A 20,645-nucleotide genomic window follows, 5' to 3' on the forward strand; every position below is an offset into this window, starting at 1 on the left:
GTTGAAGAGTTATAGAAGAAGCCATCACGCTACGTTTTCCTCCTTCACCTTAGTGTCCTAAACATCTACACATCTATAGTCTTAGGGTGTTTCCCCAGCCAGTGATGACTACAAGTGACTGGGACCGCTCTGCAACTACAAGGAGGTTTTTACTGGTTCAGGTAGGGTGGGGGGACCTTTCGGACCATGTCCCTAGCCAAAGTTGACTGTCAGCATTTCTCCCTTGGAGTCTCAGGAAGCAGGTCCAAACAGTGGCAACTCTTTCCTTGACCCTCAAATCTCACCACCTTAGCACTTTCTTCTTCATTCCTTGACCTATTGCCTGCCTTTCCAGGCTTAGCCTGGCCACCCATTGGGGCCCTGTTGAGCTATCAGATCTTCTTTCTGAGACATTTTTTGTTCTGACTTAACTCAGAAACCTGCTCAAGGATATTTCCAATGCAAGAAAATCTCTTAAGACTACTTTAAGTAGTCTTAAGACTACTCCACTGGAGGTAGGAGATCTGACTTTGTTCTAGAAATCAGGGGAATTTTAGGAGCTCAAGAGATAGCCACCATGGAGACAGTGCAGAGAAGGCTCATGAGGGGTCAGGGAGGTGGACTCACCAAGCTGTAAGGGCTATAATAAGTTTAGAAGAAATGTTGGCTTAGATAAGGATTTTCTGTGTGGTGTTTAAGTGTACATTCTCCAGTCAGACTGCTTATATTTGAATCCAGTTTCTATCACTGATTAAATATGGAACCTTGGCAAAATTGCTTAACTTGACCATGCCTCATTTTTTTCAGTTGTGGAATGGTGATGATAATAACATTCAAGTCTCGTGGAAGTGTTGTAGGATTAAATGAATTCATATCAAGCACTTTAAACAGTACCTAATGCCAAATAGGTGCTCAATAAATATTATCGCTGTTTTTCCAACCCTACTGCAGGGAGCACACAAGAGCTGATGCTTCACTGGGCTGCTGATCTGCCATCTTTGCTACAGAAGGGGAGACAGGTTGGGCCACCACCCAGGCAGGGCATCTTGTTCCTTTCAGAAGGTGGTAGATACTCTCCCTCAAGTATCTTGTGCGCTTGCATACTCACACACAACCTCAGGGTCAACTCGGGGAAACAAAATGGAGAAAAGAGAAGGAAAAGGAGAAGATTCAAATGTGGCAGAGTATATGAAGCCTAGGAGAAAAACAGAAAAGAAAGGAAGTTGTCTTTAACTTCTTCAAGGTCACATTCCAGGTGAGGCTGTTGTCTTCTTTGACTCTTTCCCTTTTCTCCATCTTGCTTTATCCTAAAAAGATAGAAGTTTCTGTCAGTTGGATTGTCCCTAAATAAAGCTCTGCTAGCTTGCTATTGCTGTGTAACAAATTAGCACAAATTTAGCAGCTTAAAATGACACCCGTTTTATTATCTCACAGCTCTGAGGGTCAGAGGTTAGGCAGACTTGACTGGGCTCTCTGATCGGATCTCATAAGGCTGAAATCAAGATGTCAGAAAACTCTCTGCTTTTAAAGGGCTCATGTGGTTATGGTATGCCCATCTCCATAATCTTCCTTTTGCCACAAAACATAATGTAATCATGGGAGTAATATCTTGTCATATTCATAGATTCCAACAACACTCAAAAAGGAGAGGACTATAAAAGGACAAAAGTCATTGGGGTCATTTTAGGATAAGTCATTTAGGAAAGGTAGGATTCTGTGGACCACAAATGCCATGAACATCAATGGTGACAATGGCAAAGTTTTAGATGGAAGGAGGGAGGAAAATGGCAGAGAATGGTGTGGGAAAGTAAGGCAGCAGGGTCATCCAAAGAGTTGAGTTTGGGATGTTTCCCTCCTAGGACATTAGACCTTCTTTGTATCTGGTTCAGGAGCACCTCAAAGCTTAGATCTCAGGAAACAATATCAACACCTGCCCAATCAGGAGACACAAGTCTTTGGTAGAAGGAAGGGCAGGCTCCAGAGCAGATGACCCTGTGAGCAGGTGACCCTGTGAGCATGCCCGGGGGTCATGAGACAATGTTCGCCTGGCTCTGACCCAGGAGGTCATGATGAGTGTCCCCAGAACTCAGGGGTCATGAGAAACCCAAAAGGCTAGGACACTCAGGGAACCCCGTAGGCAAAGGAGTATTTCCTCTTCCACAGACTCCTCCAAGACTCACAATGGGAAGGAAATGTTTAGGCTACTGGAAGGCAAAGAAAGGGGACTTAATGAAGGGAGAGACTAGTGACTTGAGACCCTGCCAAACGAGCATTCACATATCCTGCAGTTGGAGGGGCTCAAAGGAAGGGCCCATTCTCCCTGACAAGTGACCTGAATTAAGAGACACCAGGACTTACAGTCTCATCACAGACATCAGTTGATCTATAAATATTATTGCAAAGTTTACAACAGTAAGGCCTCTTGTTCTGACTCCATCAGTCTATAATGATAATTTTCTGACAGAGGAAGTACATGGTCTAGAGGAAGGAGTACCTTTTTCTAACTTGCATGGCAGCACCACATGGGCAAGCAGTGACCCTGTGGGCACCCTTTCCCCTGGGGAACACCTTGGGCCTATGGTTGTTGCCCCCATTTGTATATTTTAGATCTTGCCTGTCCCACCACTACCTGTGGTCTATGTTAGTTGCTGCCTTAAATACTGTGCCCTCTGGACAAATCATATAACTAGAAAGAGGAGAAAATAACAGAGGCTTTGCTCACCAGACCACTACAACTGGAGACCATTAAAGATTACCGAAGACGTGTTTCACTCTGAGAGTCACCACAGATCTGACTGGGCCTGGGAACAGAGTCACCCGAGAGCAGACGCGAACTCTAAGGCTCAACACAGCTGATGTGTTCCATGATAACTTTCCCCCAGAGAAGCTGCCAAAGCTTGGCCAGCATCCTCAGGTGATTTCAACTGATATGATGGGGTCCAGTGTGAGGAAGCTAGAGAAAGGGGTGGTAAGAAAGTGAGGCCAACTTCCCAGAACTATCTCCTCCACTTTATTTCCTTTAGCACTTCAGTTTGACCATCGTGAATTATGCTTGCTGGAGTCCTTTCTCTTTTCTTCTAGAAAATATTTCTATATGCCTTGTCTCTCATAGAAACATAGTGACTCTGGCATTCTTCCTTTCATCTCTCAACATCTACAGGCTTGACATTGGCAGGAAAACTACATCTCTATTGATTTCAACCTCTCAGCCAGGTCCCCAATAACTGTCTCTTCTATGACAGCACAGAGGTGTCCCAAGTGGCTGATAAACAATCTTTTAACAATATAAGGAAACTCTTTTCCTTCTCAACAACAAACTCTGGTAATAAAGGTTTCAGATACAAATTAAAAAATAAGGCCTCAGATAAAAACATATACAATATTAAGGATTCCCTTATACGAGGCATTACAGGGCAGCAGTTAAGAGCACTGACTTGACAGCTGGGCCACTAAGTTCGAACCCCAGCTCTGCCACTAGCCCTGAGGTCTTGTGCCAGTTCCTTAAACATTCTGTACTTGAAATGGAGCCCACCTCAGGAGCTTGTTAGAAGAATTAAGTAATTTAATACACCTAAAACACTTAGAGTATGTCCCCTAGTAAATAAAGTTAATACATGTTAGGTGTGGTTATCACTCACAATTCTGCTTTTTATTTTTATAAACATAAAGACTTTTCTGGATTTTGATTCATTGGAAGATCTAGAAAGAAATGGAATAAAGTTCATTTAAATATTTTTTTCTACATTAGTCAGCACTCCTGCACAGGTTTTCTGATATCTGCAGACAGACAGGTCTTCTAACCCCTTGGTCTGGAATATAAGTTCCTTGTGTTTTCCCCTCTCTGGATTCTGTCCATTGTCTGACCCTGGCTGACTTGACTGTGCTCTGAGTGTCCTACCCTCATTTGGGCCGATTCTGTAATGAGATGGTCCTGAGCTTCTCCCCTTCAGCCATGTAGGCATAGGTCCACAAACAGACTGGCTGGGGCATGAACTCAGAGCTCAGGATCCAAAGGTTAAAAGATACAACCCCTGCCCTTTAAATAAATACCTTTAGACCATGTCTATGGTCTAAAGAAGTGTATCTGCCAGTAAATACGATAACACAGCCTGATATGTTGTATCATGGAGGGGAGAGAGAAACGGGTGTATAGAGGAAGCCACTCCTAAATCTTCTGGGGAGTGAAGGGAGGCTTCTAGAAGTGGTGGCGTTTGAGCAGACACCTGGTGAGGGGAAGGGCTTTGCCAGGGAGGCAAGTAGGCTCGAGGCATCCTGAGTATGCCAAGCAGCCCATGCAACGCTGGTGGGAAAGAGGGCACAGCGTTTTCTGATCAACTCAGGTGGTCCTGATCATTCGGACTCCAAGTGGGCCTGTTAGTGGCACAGACAAGGCTTGGCAGATAGAGACCTTTATTCCCCCTTTTGGTATTTTAGGAAGCTTAGATTTTATCCAATAGGAAATTTGAGGTATTAAATAGATTCTAAATGGAGAGTCACATATTCAGATTTTATGATTAAAATCTCATTCTGGCAACTCTAGGAAGGATGGCTAGATGGTGGGGAATATAGGAAGCCTGAGACCCAAAGGAAACTAACGCCTAAAACCAGTCATGATGTGTTGTGTGCCTAAAACAACACTGCAGCCACGGAGAGGGAGAAGATGGGGACATGCCACAGAGATATTTAGGAGAAAAGATGAACAAGCCTTGCTGAAAGATTTGATGTGAGGAGTGAGGAAGGGAAAGGATCCAAGGGCTTGAGCAACAGTGCTGAGGGTGGTGCCATTTTCCATGCAAAGGTAAAAGAGTGCTCAGGTTCATGGGCAGAGATGATGAGTTCCACTTCTATATATTAAAATTTGAAATGCCTCTGGGATATCTTACTTTAATTGGTTAGTAATCAGTTTGATACATAGATTGGGGTGAAGGCTTTTTTTTTTTTTTTTTTTTTTTTTTTTTTTTTTTTGGCATGGGCAGGCACAGGGAATTGAATCTGGGTCTCCAGCAGGGGTAAAGATTTTGTTGGAGATATAAGCTTAGAAACCATCTGACCCCCTAGATTTCTAAAAAAAAAAAAAAAAAGTAATGGGGCCTTTGCAGGCAGAAGCATCTGATCTGAAGCTCAAGAGAAGGTCTTATAAGAAGGGACAAATTGGAGGATGACTTAAGTCACCCCAGCCTCTTCAGAAAGCTCCACAACCTCCCCCAAAGTTCCTCAAGTTTCCATGAAATAAGAGGACCTCTGAAACAGATGTCCAGAAGGAAGAAAAGTAGCTGACAAGATCAGCAAGAGGAGCTTATCTTTATGGGAAGACTGCCCAGGGCAGAGGCTACTCCACCTGCCAGGTGTTGGACCTTCAGAGGAGGGGGGAGAGCGAGAGCTTGGGGCCTCTGCCACACCCTGCTCATGTAGCTTCTGGACCCTTACTGGCCCAGGCTGTGTTTTTCTCCTCCCATTGTCTTTATGGTCAGAGGCAAATAATGTAAGACGTTCAAGAGCCTTGGGTCCCAACCACTGCAGCTGCTCAGGTTTAGAAACCAGGCAGGAAGACTGGACTCAACCTGAGAGCAATCTGGGTGGTGGAAACATAAGAGGGAGGAAAAATGTGATGGTTATTCTCCATTTCGACCATTTTTAAACTTTAAAAAAAATGAGTTATCCTGTACTAGCCCTGTGGAACCTTTTTTTCATTCAATATTCTTAAATTTTTTCATTGTATTTTTAAAAAATATATATTCACATGGTGCAAAACTTTAGTTTCAAAAGCATAAAAAAGTAAAAAAATCTTCCTCCCACCTCTGACTCCAAGTCACCTTGTTTCCCTCCCTGGAAGAAATAAATCAGAATATACTTTTTAGATTTAATCTGTGTTGATACATATAAGTACAGTTCATTCATTTTAACCCCAGTGTATGCAAAATACATTGCTAATATCCCAATGTATGCAAGAAGCACAATTTGTCTATTCTTGGGATATTTGGGTTGCTTCCAATTTTTTCCCAATAAAAAAATAATGCAGGGTGGGCCACGGTGGGTCAGCAGGCGGAGTTCTACCCTGCCATGCCAGAGACCCGGGTTCGATTCCCAGGGCCTGCCCATGCAAAACAAATAAATAAATAAAAATAATGCAATGAGAATTCTTTAGCAAGCCTCCGTGTTTGCATGTGAAAAGTTTTCCTAAGGTATAGCCCTAATTGGGTTATAGAATATATGCATTTTCACTTGTATTAGACATTGCCCAATTGCCTTGCCAAGCTATTGTTTCAGTTAATGCCTCAACAATACTTTATACTGAAAAACTTTAATTTTTATCAATCTAATAGGTCATAGTGATTTTTATTACCATTTCCCTGGTAATATGGATGAGGTATATTATCTTTTCAAATATTTATTAGCCATTTGAGTTTCCTCTTCTGTAAATTGTCTGTTATATCTCTTTCACATTTACATTTGTTTTGTTTTGTTTGCGGGAGGTGGGGGGGAATGCATGGTCCAGGAATCAAACCCAGGTCTCCCACATGGAAGGCAGGCATTCTACCACTGAAGCGCCTGTGTGCCCTGCACATTTACATTTGGAACTTTTGTTTTCCTTAATAATTTTAGAAGACTCTTTAAATTCTAGATATCAATTTTTCATTGAGTAGATAATTATAAATATCAACTTCCCATCCATTTATAATTATATTTATAATTATAATTGATAATTATAAATGTCAACTCCCCAAATTTGGTTTTTTTCCTTTTTTTCTGCACTTTATTTGTGATGTCTTTGGTGAAACAGAAAATTTAAATTTTCAAAGATCCTAATTTATCAATCTTTTTCCATTCAATTCCATATCTTTGCTGGAAAATAAAGCAAATCAATTTGAGAGCATAATTCTTCATTATTTCTCATAATCCTCCTCCAATTTTTCAAGAAAAGTCAAAAGTAAGAACTGCTAAAATTTTGCAATCTCTTGAATTTTATATGTTCATATCTAGAACCTCTGTATGTGTGGTCATCTTTAGATAATTGCTCAAGAGATAAAATATTTCATCTTCCACTGTATGGTTGCAAGATTGGAAAATATTACTTCTTCAAGAAGGTCTTTCTTGATCCCTCAAAAAGGTGAGGTGAAGCTGTCATGTTCCCTTGTAAAATACTAGTTTTACCTTAGAGGACACCACTTCTGGTGTGTTTATTTGGTTAATGTATGTTTTATCTTCAAGATTAGAAACTAAATCTGTTACTGCTCCCCATTTGATGCCCAGTACTTTGTAGAGTAAAACACACATAGAAAGCACTTATAATATCCTTTTTAAATGAAAGGAGTGGCCACACTTGGACATTCTGTCTCCATCTGTAGCTGTGTAAAGCCTGCTCCCTGGAGACTGTTCATCAAATGCACCTATACCCTGGCTTCCCCATACCAGCTCATAGCAAGAAGGGAAAGGCTCAACTGTTGCAGGAAATAGCATACCTAGCTTTGATCTGAGACCCACATTGAACTTCTCTTTATGAGGTTCCAGCTGTGGCTAAGATAGGACTGTACAGAGTCAACGGTTCTTTCATCACAGTGAACCCTGGAAGGGTGGTCTGTGGTTACAGCCGTTAATTGCAAGTTTGTGGTTACTGACTAATCAAAATGAGTTATCAGCCTTAGGTCATCCCCCTAGCATTTTGAATTTTTTTCTTTGACATATTTCCAAGATATCATTTTTTTTATTTTTATTGAATTTAGGGCATGGCAAGGAGATGTTAAGGTTATATTACGACCAATGCAGGCCACCTTGACTTTGGCAGGTCTGCTTCCATCTAAAGCCATAGTGCAGAGGGTCTTCACACATGGGTCCCAACCACGTGGTTCCCCTGTTCACATGTTACAGGATTCCTTGAGTACATCATGTGCACCCCAAAGCGAGATGTGAGATGATAACACTGCTATGGAGAATCTGGCCTATGGTGTACTGTCGTTTTACATAAGGAAGGCAAAATAATGACTTGGGTGGAAATCACATAGGAAAGAGGGAATCCATTGAAAATCCTGAAGGAGAAAATTCATTCTCCCTATAAAAAGGCACATGGGGAATACACAATTTTTTCCCCCACTGTTAGAAGACAATACTCCCAATGTTCCCGAAAGGAAACTTAATGGTAGGGGGTAGTGACATGCAGGAAAGGCACTGCACTGCACACAACTTAAAAGCAATCACAACCACACACACACATACACACAAAATGGCAAAGGGGGTGAGATTTGATGCCAGAAAAGACACCAAATGAGAGATGAGGCCTTTGTTGCATAGACTGAGAAAAATGCAAAAATGCACTTGGAGACAACTAAATAGTTTTAAAAGATTCATCCAAGCTGAATTCTCTGGAGTTCCAAGGAGCTCCTAGGAAGTCCTTCCCTTCACTACCAATGGCCCTTCAACAGTCTACTGAGTGTTTTCTAAGTAACTTATGAACGATCCATTTCTTTTAACCACTACTCTCCTCTTCACTCCACATTCACCCTGAGCCCTCAACTGCACATCATTTCTCTTTTGCATCATCTTGTATCATCCCCAGGAGCCCCCAGTAGCATAAAAGCTCTCCATGGGCACTGACCTCAAAGCTATCACTTACCACTGATCATAAAGCAATTCAGTTATTCTTTTGCCAGTTGGATAATCACACAACTGTAAAAACAGAATGAAGTATGTAGCAAGGTATAGGAAAGTACTACTTCTTTTGAGGTCAGATTTTTTTCTGGTGAGTCTGGAGAACTGAGCCCCAACTCTTTCTGTGCTACCAAAATATTTTTCAATATAGGCATTCCATTTTTCCCAAGAGATGTTTTGGCTTTGGAAAGCTCAGGATATGTTTCTTTTAGTCAATGGGGCTGAGAATCTTCATTAGAAGGCTACAATGCTATCCTCCTTTCTATCAATAAGAAGTGTTTGGATGCAGTTCCTTGTTGGTCCCCAGAAATTCATTGTAAAGGGGAACAGGAAAATACCCTCCCTTGTAAACTGTTGCTAGACAGAGGGAAGAAATGTCTAAAGACTACCAGGAGGAGACACAACATGGAGAAAAAGTTTTAATGGAAGGATAGCCAGGGAAAATATCACGTTTGTAATTTATGAGGACTCCCTCTGAACTTTAACTTCTGGTCAGAGATACAAAGAAGAAATGTCAAAAATTGTACTTTTCCCATCTTGTCCTATCCTGACTCCTGAAGCAAGGATTAAGGTGGTGATCATTTATTTGGGAGGTGTAGGAATAGGGCAATAATGGGGATGGAAGAAAGAACTGAGTCAAGGAAAGATGCAATGCGATGTGGTATGCTATATTATCACAGCCAACCTTTGCCTCACAAGTTACTATGAGACAAGCCATACTGCACAGCAAACTTGTTCACTCAGCATGTAAGACTTCTCCAAAACAATTGCAAAGAGTGTAAAAAAAAGAGCCTGGTACTCAACCTTTCAACAAAAAGCTGAACTGGTCATTTGCTAAACAAGGGTATACGGTTCTTGTACAGAAAAATCTCTCTGAACCAGACAAGAGCTAATTTTATATAAGATTTTGGACATGTAAAATCTTAAGATTAGTGGACTTCCAGAAGTGGTGATATCTAGGGATTGGCCAACTCTCAACTGTGGAAACACAGACACTGGAATGAGGTTCTAGCTGGGTGGCTGACATTCAGAAGTGTGGTGCCTGAAGTGGAGGGGTAACTGATGGATTGGGATCGGTCTAAACCCATTTCTGGGTTATGTGTTTGGGCTTGGGAATGTGGCCAATAAAAAAAGTTCTTTCTTTTTGGAAGTTCTGCGTGTTTGTGTGTGAGAAAGAAAGAGAGAGAGAGAGGGAGGAAGGGAGGAAGCAAGGAAAAAGAGAAAAGAGGCAATGCACTTCTGAGTAATCCACAGAAATCAGAAAGGAAGAGAAAATAATCTGTGTGACTCCCTTTCATCTCTTTCTTCCAATTGGCAAAGTTCACGCTGTGGGAAGCTAAGTCCTTATACTTCTGGGTTGTATTATCTGGTCGCTTGGACCAGAAAGCCAGATTCCATCGCCATATAGTGCACTGTTCATCTTAGTCCAAAAATGGAGGACCAACCTCGGGTAGATTGGGCAACTGAAAAAGGAAGACAGAAGAGAGAAAGCAGGAGAAATCGTCCAACTTGATAGTAGATGGAAAAGAGGCTTTATCAGTGGGTGAGAGGATGGCGGAGGGAGCCCGGCTCTGGACAGAGAGGACTGAACTGAAGCATAAGCCTCTCCTGGGTAACAAGCCAAGAAGAAGCAGTTCTCTACAGGGAATAACATCCCAGAATAATCAGGGATTCCAGTTCTTCCTTCTCAGTTTTCCTTCAAAACTGAACAGATGCCATAAATTCAAACTGCTACTCCCCCACCTCACTGCCCCATAAGCTTCTGACTCTCAATGTCCAAAACATGGAGAAGAAGCTGAAGCCTTTTCACTGTCCATCTCAGTGAGAAGCTTCATCACCATGACCTCTCTCACTTGGAACCCACCACATTATACATAGTACCTAAGAGTAATTTTCAGGGTGCCATATAAGGACAGGAGTGGGTGTTGGCCTCTATGCCTGATGATCTCCCCTGAACATCAGAGGCCCAGGACCCAAACCACAGGAACACACATCAGAGTCAAAGCAACAGGTCTAGAGAAACTGGGTTAAATGTAGAAAAAGAGCCCATAGGGCTACAAAACCTCCCCGCCTCTGATCCAACCCTGCTGTTCTCCCTCTGATCTGCTGCACATACCCACATCTTCCCTCCTTTAATCTTATAGACTTTCCTGCAAGGATCCTACTTAGAGTCATTTCCAAACCCTTCACCACAAACTACTAAGAACCCCAGACTATGCTCAAAACCCTTCCAGGAACCCACCTACCACTGCTTCAAAATTCCCTTCAAAGCCTCTCACTGGAGTAAATTTTCAGCCTCTACCTGTCAATCCCAACCCAATATTCCCACCCAAACCTATAACAGACCCAAGTTTTGTGAATGTTTTTTATAGACCCCTAGCCAGATAGCCCAATCCAAGAGGTGTCCTAGACATACCTCAGCCTTGATTGGATGGAACAAGCTTATTTCCAGGAACCATTAGCAACATTCATCATAAACATAGATTCCCTTAGAGCCATGATCTCAATTTGCTGTGCCTCATCTCTTTCAATAGATACCACCAACCCTGTTCCAATCACCCTACCCCTTTCTTCTTTTAATGCCTCTTTTAATTACTTTGAAACATTTTCTGTAGTGAAGGAAAGCAGATAGGGCTGCACTTCAATGGGCACACCATGGAAAGTCTATCCTTGGCCCTCCCTATTCTCACTGGGAATCTCAGCACCAGGAGATTGGAGAGTCTACTGCCCCATTTGATGCAGATTTCAGTCTCCAGAGACAGTATCTGGACCCTCTACTTTATCTGACTCACCCATAGCACAGTTCAGAGTTGGGCAAAAATAACTAGGGAAAGAGTATTTCCTAAAATGCTTCCTATTCCCAACATAAAAATATCAGTTGTATTTTGATTCACTAACAATGAACAATCCAAAATGAACATTTGAAAAACAATTCCATTTGCAATACCATCAAAAAGAATTAAATAATTAAAAATTAAATTAACGAAAGAAGTGCAAGACCTGTACACCGAAAACTACAAAATGCTCCTGAAAGAAATAAAAGATGACCTAAATACATATAAAAACATCTTGTGTCAAGAACTGGAAGACTTAATATTATGATGACAATATTCCCCAAAGTGATCTACAGATTCAAGGTAATACTTATCAAAATCCCAACAACCATTTTGCAAAAGTGGAAAAGCCAATCCTCAAATTCATATGGAATTGTAAGGAAACCCAAATAGCCAAAACAATTCTAAAAAAGAAGAATGAAGTTGGAGTATTCAACTTCCAATTTCATAATTTGCAACAAATACAACAGCAATCAAAACAATGTGGTACTGGAATAAAGATAGACATTAGATCAGTGGAATTGAATTGAGAGTTCAGAAATAAACTCACACATGTATGGTCAACTGATTTTTATTAGGAGTCCAGAGATCGTTTGTTGAGGATTGAATTATGTACCCCAGAAAAGCATGTTCTTAATCTTAATCAATTCCTTTATGTATAAACCTATTGTTCATGAGCTTTTCACACTTGAGTAATGTGGTCCTAAAAGATGACACCAGAATTTCTCTTAGGGAGGGAACTTCCTTTGAGATTGTACTTTGAAAATCCTGCTTGGAATATGTGAGGCTCAAGGGGCAAGGAGATTAGCAGCCATGGAGGGCACTAGGAGAAAGAAAAAAGTGCTGTCCATAAGAAATAAGCAAAATAATAATTTTTTTAATGTTGTTTTTGTTTTTATCCTGAAGAACTAAAAGAGAAAAGAGAAAGAAGGGTTATTTGTGGGAGAGGCTTTGGCCTGCAGATTGGAGACTGGGACTGGGTATGATGAAAAGCTAGTGAAACTCCGTGGTGCTGGGACAGCCAGTGGCATTCTAAGAAGAAGGACACCTGTCCTTCCTTTTGAAATGTTTCCTGTCTACATTGTTTACATAGCTTACATTGTTAACTCTGTCCTCCCTTTGTCTTCATAAATCCTCTATATTTACAAATTCATTGAGACAATTCTGCACTTCACATCAGAGCAGGCATGGCCCTGAGCAAAGACCACATATACGGAAGCAAGAGACCATGGAAACGCAAACCCACAAACATCTTGGTGAGGTGGAGGGAAGGGGGAGGCTGGAAAGGTCTGGAAACTTCACCAGGAGTAGGGGAGAGAGATATGCTAATCTAGATCTTAAGACTCCACTCATGGTCACCCAGGCATGGTCTATATGTAATTACTCAAGGCTGCATGGAAGCTGCCATTTGAAACAGGTCTCTGTGTCTATCCTTGAAGTGAAGTTCCCTTCCAACCCTCAGACTTATGCTTGAGCACTAGATGAGAAGCAAAGGAAAGAGCTGTTTACCTATAAATTTCTATGCAGCGGGGGACCTACATCACAAGAGTCCCACAGAAGTGGAAGAGAAAGTGTCCCTCAGCATCTGTCCAGCCTAAGTGACAGCTGAGAAGTCAGTTCAAGCACAACATTCTCAGCACTCATGACCTCAGCAGACAATCTGGCTCAGAAACCCTTGCCATTGCTATACATTTAATAAAATTGAGGCTGTCTTTTGGACATCACCAAGGAAGCAAATTCAGTGGTTAGTAGATGTGTTAAGACAGAGACCTCACATTGTCCAGCCTACAAACACAAACTCTCTAAGAGTCTTCTAGAGCTGCAGTTAATCACTACCGTGCACTGAGTTAAATGGTGTTGATCTTGAACCAGTGCTTGACTGAGAACTGAGGCTGGTAAGTACAGCAGGGAGGCTCTCTCCTTCAAGCCTGCCCAAGGAAGGAAGCTGGTCAGAGAATACCAGGATGGCAGACTGCATAAAGCAGCCTGAGAAAAGGGCTTTTTGACATTCTTGTGAGAAAGACGAAGATCTTGGATTTCTCACTAGATGAGGTGTTGGCTAAATGGTTTCTGTGGATTTTACAGATATTTTATTAGGCTAAGAAAATTTGTTTGCTGAAAGGTTATTTAACTGATCTTTCTTAGGTTAAATGAGAACCACCTTCTTGGTAGAAATCCCAACTTGCTCATGGTGTATTAGCCTTTTTACATATCATGGATTCATTTTGAGAGGTGATAATTTGTGCAGAATTTGTGTGCCTAGGAATCATACATGAAATCAATGCGTTATTTTCCTTTCCTATTCTGTTCTTGCCAGGTTTTGTATCAAGGTTATGCCAGCCTTATAAACTGAAATAAGTAGTGCTCCTTTTTTCTTATCTGAAAGAGTTCATAGAAGATTAAAAGTTTTCCTTCCTTGATTTTAATAGAAATTAATAGTAACGCCACCTAGATATGTTCACTATATAGAAAAATTTTGACTACCGATGTAATTTCTTTGATAGTGTTGGTATTAACTCAAACTTGCAGTATCTTCTTAAGTGTTAGAAAGTATTATTTTCACTTTGTCTAAAAAAAATTTTTAAAGTTATTCCAAAATTCTTTATAATATCCTTAGCTTAGCTTAATGGTCTGAATCATTTGTTAAAATATCTATTTTTTTAGTTCTTGTGTTAAATATGTGAACTTTCTTTTTTTTCCCCAGTTTCTCTAGCTGTTTAATTTTTGTTATTGTCATTGCTGTTTTATTTTTTTCTAGATGTTTAATTTTATTAGCTTTTTCAAAGAAAGTCTTTGCTGTATTAAGCCTCTCAATTATATATTTGTTATTTATAAATTTCTATATATTGTTATTTCATCCATCTGCCTCATTGAGTTTATTTCACTTCTCAATAGCTAACTTTTTAAAGCCATTTTTTAATTAATTTTTAAAAAAAATAACAACAAGCAAACGCAAACATTCTTAACTTTTGATCATTCTGTTCTACATACATAATCAGTAATTCACAATATCATCACATAGTTGCATATTCATCATCATGATCATTTCTTAGAACATTTGCATCAATTCAGAAAAAAATAAAAGGACAACAGAAAAAAATTCATACATACCATACCCCTTACCCCTCCCTTTCATTGATCACTAGCGTTTCAATCTAAATTTATTTTAACATCTGTTCCCCCTATTATATATTTTTATTCCCTATGTTTTACTCATCTGTTGATAAGGTAGACAAAAGGAGCATCAGACACAAGGTTCTCACAATCGCACACTCACATTATGAAAGCTATATCATTATACAATCATCTTCAAGAAACAGGGACTGCCTGAAAATGTTGAGCTGTGTTCCAATAGCTAACTTTTTGAGACATATGGTCAGTTCATTAATTTCAGTGTTTAGTGATATGCTGTGGTTTGTAGTTTCCTAGGCTGCTTAAAGACACCATGAGATGGGTTGGTTTAAACAATGGAAACATATTAGCTCACAGTATTAGGCTGAGGAAATGTCCAATTAAGGCATCAGCAAGGTGATGTTTTGTCCCTGAAGACCAGCTGCCAGCGACCTTTGGCTCCTCTGCCACATGCAAAGCACATAGTGGTGTCTACTGGTCTCTCCCTTCACTTCTGGGTTTCATGCTCCCTGCGTCTTGCTTCCATGGCTTTTCCCCCTCTGTATGTATGTGTTCCATTTATAAAGAACTCCAGTAGTAGGATTATGTCCCATCTTCATTGAGGTGGGTCACACTTTTACTGAAATAACCTCATCAAAAGGTCCTACTTACCATGAATTAAATCCAAGATGTTTTTCTGGGGTATACACAGCCTCAAACCACCACATATGCCTGTTTTAGACTATAAATTTTTCTCTCCCCTTTAGTACTTTCCACAATTTTGTTATCATCCAATTCAAAAAATTTTCTTTTTTTTTTTTTTTTTTTTTGACTTGGTCAGGCACCGGGAATCGAACCCGGGTCCTCTGGCATGGCAGGCGAGAACTCTGCCTGCTAAGCCATGGTGGCCCACCCTTTTCTATTCTTTTTATAGTTTCTATTTTGACATGTGGATTACTTAGGAGTGCATTTTTTATTTTCCAATCACATGGGATTTTTCTAATGACCTTTTTATTGATTTCTAGCTTCTATGTTTTGACCAGAAAACATTCCGAAGATTTAGATTTTGGGGACTTGTCAGTGTAGGAGCTAGGATTAATATAAGACCTGCAGAATTAGTTGGGAGCAGTTGGCATCAGGATGGTGTCGGCAATAAACTGTGGCGATTGTAATCTGTTTTATGTTATCTGCTTTATGTAGAACAGTCTGGGAGGAAGAGAATGTTTGTTTACCCCAAATGGTTATGTTAAGTGTGAAGGGAGAGCACTGAAAGATAAGCACTCTGTTCCCTCAGGAAATGCATGCCTGCCTTTTGTCACCCTGCAGTATATAAGCAGGATCTGGTTAAGAATAAAGTTGTCTGTTGTCTGTTATCCCTGATCTTCAGACCCCCTGATCCCGTCTCGTCATTTTTAATGTCCTTCGTGCTCCGGTCCCCGTGGAAGCAACATCTGGCGCCCAGCACGTCAATATTTTCTTTATGGCAGATATATGATCAATTTCGGTAAATGTTTTGTGTGTGTTTCTAAAATTATGTATTCTTCACTTGAATAGGTGTAGGGTTCTTTATTATTAGGTCCAGTTTGTTAATTGTTCCATTTAGAATCATCTGTATCCTTACTGGTATGTTTTTATCTGCTTAGTTTACCAATTCCTGAGATGATGGTGGACATCTCTCTCTTTCTCTCTGGAATTCTTCCGAGTTTTGTTATATAAATTCTGGCCCTATAATTAGCTGTATGAAACTTTGAAGTGCACACTGTGCCTTGCTGCACTGGTGGCCAAGTGGCTGTGCTTCTCAACTCAGAGCCTTGAGTCTGAGAAGTCAAACCCCAGTTTCTTATCGCGGTGACTCTGGTTTGCTGCGGTGTCACAAAACTCCACTACTTTGGGTTGCTTCAAAGAATCACATAGAAAGAAAATACTTTTCAAAAGCCACAAGAAAACAACTAATAGGGCTTAAAACTTTATACCTCTCACATGCATGGCAATGGTGAGCTAGCTGGTAAGACATGGGCCACATCATTTTCCAATCAAGTGAGTGTGCTTGTTTTGAGAGAGGCCGTTTTCTCAGTTTTCTTCATGACTGTATCAAAAACCAGGTGGCTGTTGTTAATGAAGTAGTCTGTTCATGAAGCATATGAGACTAACTGGCCCATGCAAACGTTGCGTCTGTATCTCAGCTCCCATGTTCAACTGACAAAACTTACCGGACAAGTCAGTCCATTAACAATAGCAAAGTCATACCATGTGTAAATCATGGCCTTAAAAATCATAGTAAAATAAAGGGTGCAAAGTGGGTCAGTGGTCGAATGCTCGCCTTCCATACAGGGGGTCCAGTTTGATTTCTGGACCATGCACCCCGTCAAAAAGAATAATAATGGGAAAATAATTTAAGATCCCTAAATCTTCCTGATAAGCTGAGCTTTTTATTCTTTGTCAAATGACCTTATTTATCTTTACAGATGCTTTTGTCAAAAGTCAATCTTGTCTAATATTAGTATGCCTACAATGGTTTTCTCTTGGTTACTTTAAATATGATCTATCCTTTTACTTTCAGCTTTTTAAACCTGACTGTTACACAGAGCACATATTTACATTTTGTTTTTATAGCTACTCTGATATTTTTTTACTTTTAACTGGAGCACTTAGAATGTTTGTATTTAACATATGCTATGTTTGCTTTTAAATCTTCTCTTACTTTGTGTTTTATATTTTTACTAACTACTAACTGTTTTATGGTTTTTCCTCTTCTTTCTGGCCTTTTCTTGAACGGATTACTTTTTACATTTCCTTTTTTTCCTTCTACTAATTTGAGAATTATACATTCTACTTATATTCTTTTAGTGGTTACGTAAAAATATAGCATGTTTTCTGAACTTATGAAAGACTCAATGTAATCAACAGGTTTATCCTCCTACCTGAAAAGACAAGAAACTAGAACATTTTGCCTCATTTACCTACTCCCAACATTTTTGTATTTTAATTCCAACCTGTGTTTCTCAAACACCATTAGAAATTATATTGTCATTTGATATACACAATGCTCAATTTCCTGTAATAGTCTCTAATTACTAGACTAGTTTTGGTTTTTATATTCTGTATTCTAATAATTTCTTCTGATTTTTCTTCCAATTAATAATTCTTTTTCTGCTGCCCTCAATCTGTTAGAATTCCATTAAGTTTTTACTTCTGTTATTTTATTTTTTAGTTTTGGCAATGTAGGTCTTCGTCACATCTGTTATGTTTTCCTGTTCCCTGCAGCTATTTTTAAGTTTATGTTTTATAATATGTGCCAGATATTTCTAAAATCTCAAATGCCTGTTGGTTTCTTACTATTCACGGTTACTTCTGGTGGTTCTCATTCATGGTGTCTTGTTTTCCTATGTTCTTGAATATTTTCATTATATGCGGCTTGTTATTTTTAAAAGGATATTGAGTGTAGAGAGAGGGGGAGGGTGGAAGGATCCTCAAGGCCTAGAAGAAAGCTATCTTCTTCCAGAGAGGATTTTCAATTGCTTCTCCCTAGCCCCTGGGGACATTTCCCTTTCAAATCAGCAAAAACCAAGACCAGGCTGGATTTTTCCTGGAGTAGCCAGTCAATGAGAACCTAAGTCTGGACTCTTCCTGAAGGCTGGCCTTTGACCACACAGAGCCTCAGAACAGGTTGTTTTTCTCATCCTGCTTTGTTCATCATCAAAGCCATCTTCTCTGTTGGGGGAGGGTAGTTCTGCTTCACCTTTATCCTAACAGTTTACCCCTGGGACGCCAGATCAATATGAGGAAGGTTTCTTTTTAAACTTCCCATGCTGATTGGGTCCATGGCCTCTATTTCTATCCCTCCTACCCTATGAAATCACTAAAACCACAAGCCAGCATGTTTTAGATCTGCAAATGTCCTCAGGCAAAAATACTTGGGTTGTTTTCATTTTTGCTTACCTTTCTTGGTTTCAGAGCTAAATTCAAAATTTAACCTGAAGCTCTCCACTATCTTGCCTGATCATCAGTGTTTAGAAGTGGATTTTTCCTGAATATTTTAAATTGTTTCCATTCAAAATATTGGTCTAAATAGCAGACCTGCTATAACTGAAGATAGAAGTCAAACTATTACTTTTGTATTTATTCTCTTTTCTGTTTGATCAAATTTCTATTGTTCATAGATAAAAGGTAACTTCCTCAATATGATAAAAGGCATATATGAAAAACTTCCTCAATATGATAAAAAGGCATATATGAGCATTATACTCATTGAAGAGAGACTGAAAGCTTTCCCCCTAAGATCAGGAAAGAGACAAGGATGCCCTCTGTCACCACTATTATTCAACATTGTACTAGAAGTTCCAGCTAGAGCAATCAAGCAGGACAAAAAAGGAAAAGGAATTGAATTAGGAAAGGAAGAATTAAAACCTTCATTATTTGTAGATGACATATTATACTATGAAAATCCTGAGAAATTTACAACAAAGTTACTTGAGCTAATAATCTAATTCAGCCAGGTGGTGGATACTAATGTCTAAAAATCAGTAATGTTTCTATACACAACAATGACCTAACTGAGGAGTCAGTTAAGCAAAAAATTCCATTCAAAATAACAACTAAAAGAATCAAGGACCTAGGAATCAATTTAGCGAGGGACATAAAGGACTTGTACACAGAAAACTACATAATATTGTTAAAATAAATTGTTTAAAAACATCTATATGGGTGGAAAAGCATTCCCTGCTCATGGGTAGGAAGGCTAAATACAGTTAAGATGTCAATTCTACCCAAATTGATCTACAGATTCAATACAGTAACAATCAAAATTCCAACAACCTACTTTGAAGATTTGGAAAAGCTAGATACCAAATTCATCTAGAAGGCAAAGAGACCCTGAATAGCTAAAAGCATTCTAAAAAAGAAGAATGAAGTGGGAGGATTAACATTTCCTGATTTTAAAACTGATTATACAGCCAGAGTGGTCAAAACAGCGGGTACTGGCACAAAGATAGAAATTGACCAGTGGAATCAAATTCAGAGTGCAGAAATAGATCACCAAATTTATGGTCAACTGATTTTTGACAAGGCCCCCAAATCCACTGAACTGGGACAAAATAGTCTTTTCAATAAATGGGCATGAGAGAACTGGATATCAATAGCCAAAAGAATCAAAGAGGACTCATACCTCACACCACATACAAAAATTAACTCAAAGTGGATCTAACACCTAAATATAAGAACTAGCATCATAAAGCTTCTAGAAGAAAATGTAGGGAAACATCTTCAAAATCTAGTAATAGAAGGCAGCTTCTTAAACTTTATACCCAAAACACAAGCAATAAACGAAAAAATAGATAAATGGGAGCTCCTCAAAATCAAATGCTTTTGCACTGCAAGAGTCTTTTTCAAAAAGGTGAAGAGGCAGCCAACTCAAAGGGAGAAAATACTTGGAAATCACAAATCAGACAAAGGTTTGATATCCTGTATATATGAAGAAATCATGCAACTCAACAACAAAAGTACAAACAACCCAATCATAAGATGGGCTAAAGATATGAATAGGCATTTTTCTGAAGAGCAAATACAGATAGCTCAAAAGCACATGAAGAGATGCTTATTTTCATTAGCTATAAGGAAAATACAGATCAAGACTACAATGAGATACCACCTCACACCTATAAGAATGGCAGCTATTAAACAGGAAACTACAAATGTTGGAGAGGATGTAAAGAATTAGGACACTTATGCACTGCTGGTGGGAATGTATAATGGTACAGCCACTATGGAAGACATTTGGCGCTTCCTTAGGAAACTAAATATCAAGTTGCGCTATGTCCCAGCAATTCCACTACTCTGTATACCCAGAAGAGGTGAAAGCAGTGACACAACAAGACATTTGCACACCGATGTTCACAGCAGCATCATTCACAATCACCAAGAGATGGAAACAACCCAAGTTCCCATCGATAGACAAGTGGGTTAACAAAATATGGTGTGTACATATGATGGAATATTATGCAGCAGTAAGATGAAATGACGTCCTGAAGCACATGAGAAGATGAATGAGCCTCAAGGATATAATGCTGAGCAAAATAAGCC

The sequence above is a fragment of the Tamandua tetradactyla genome, chromosome 14 (genome assembly GCF_023851605.1).
Source record: "Tamandua tetradactyla isolate mTamTet1 chromosome 14, mTamTet1.pri, whole genome shotgun sequence".
NCBI classification, from domain to species: Eukaryota; Metazoa; Chordata; class Mammalia; order Pilosa; family Myrmecophagidae; genus Tamandua; species Tamandua tetradactyla.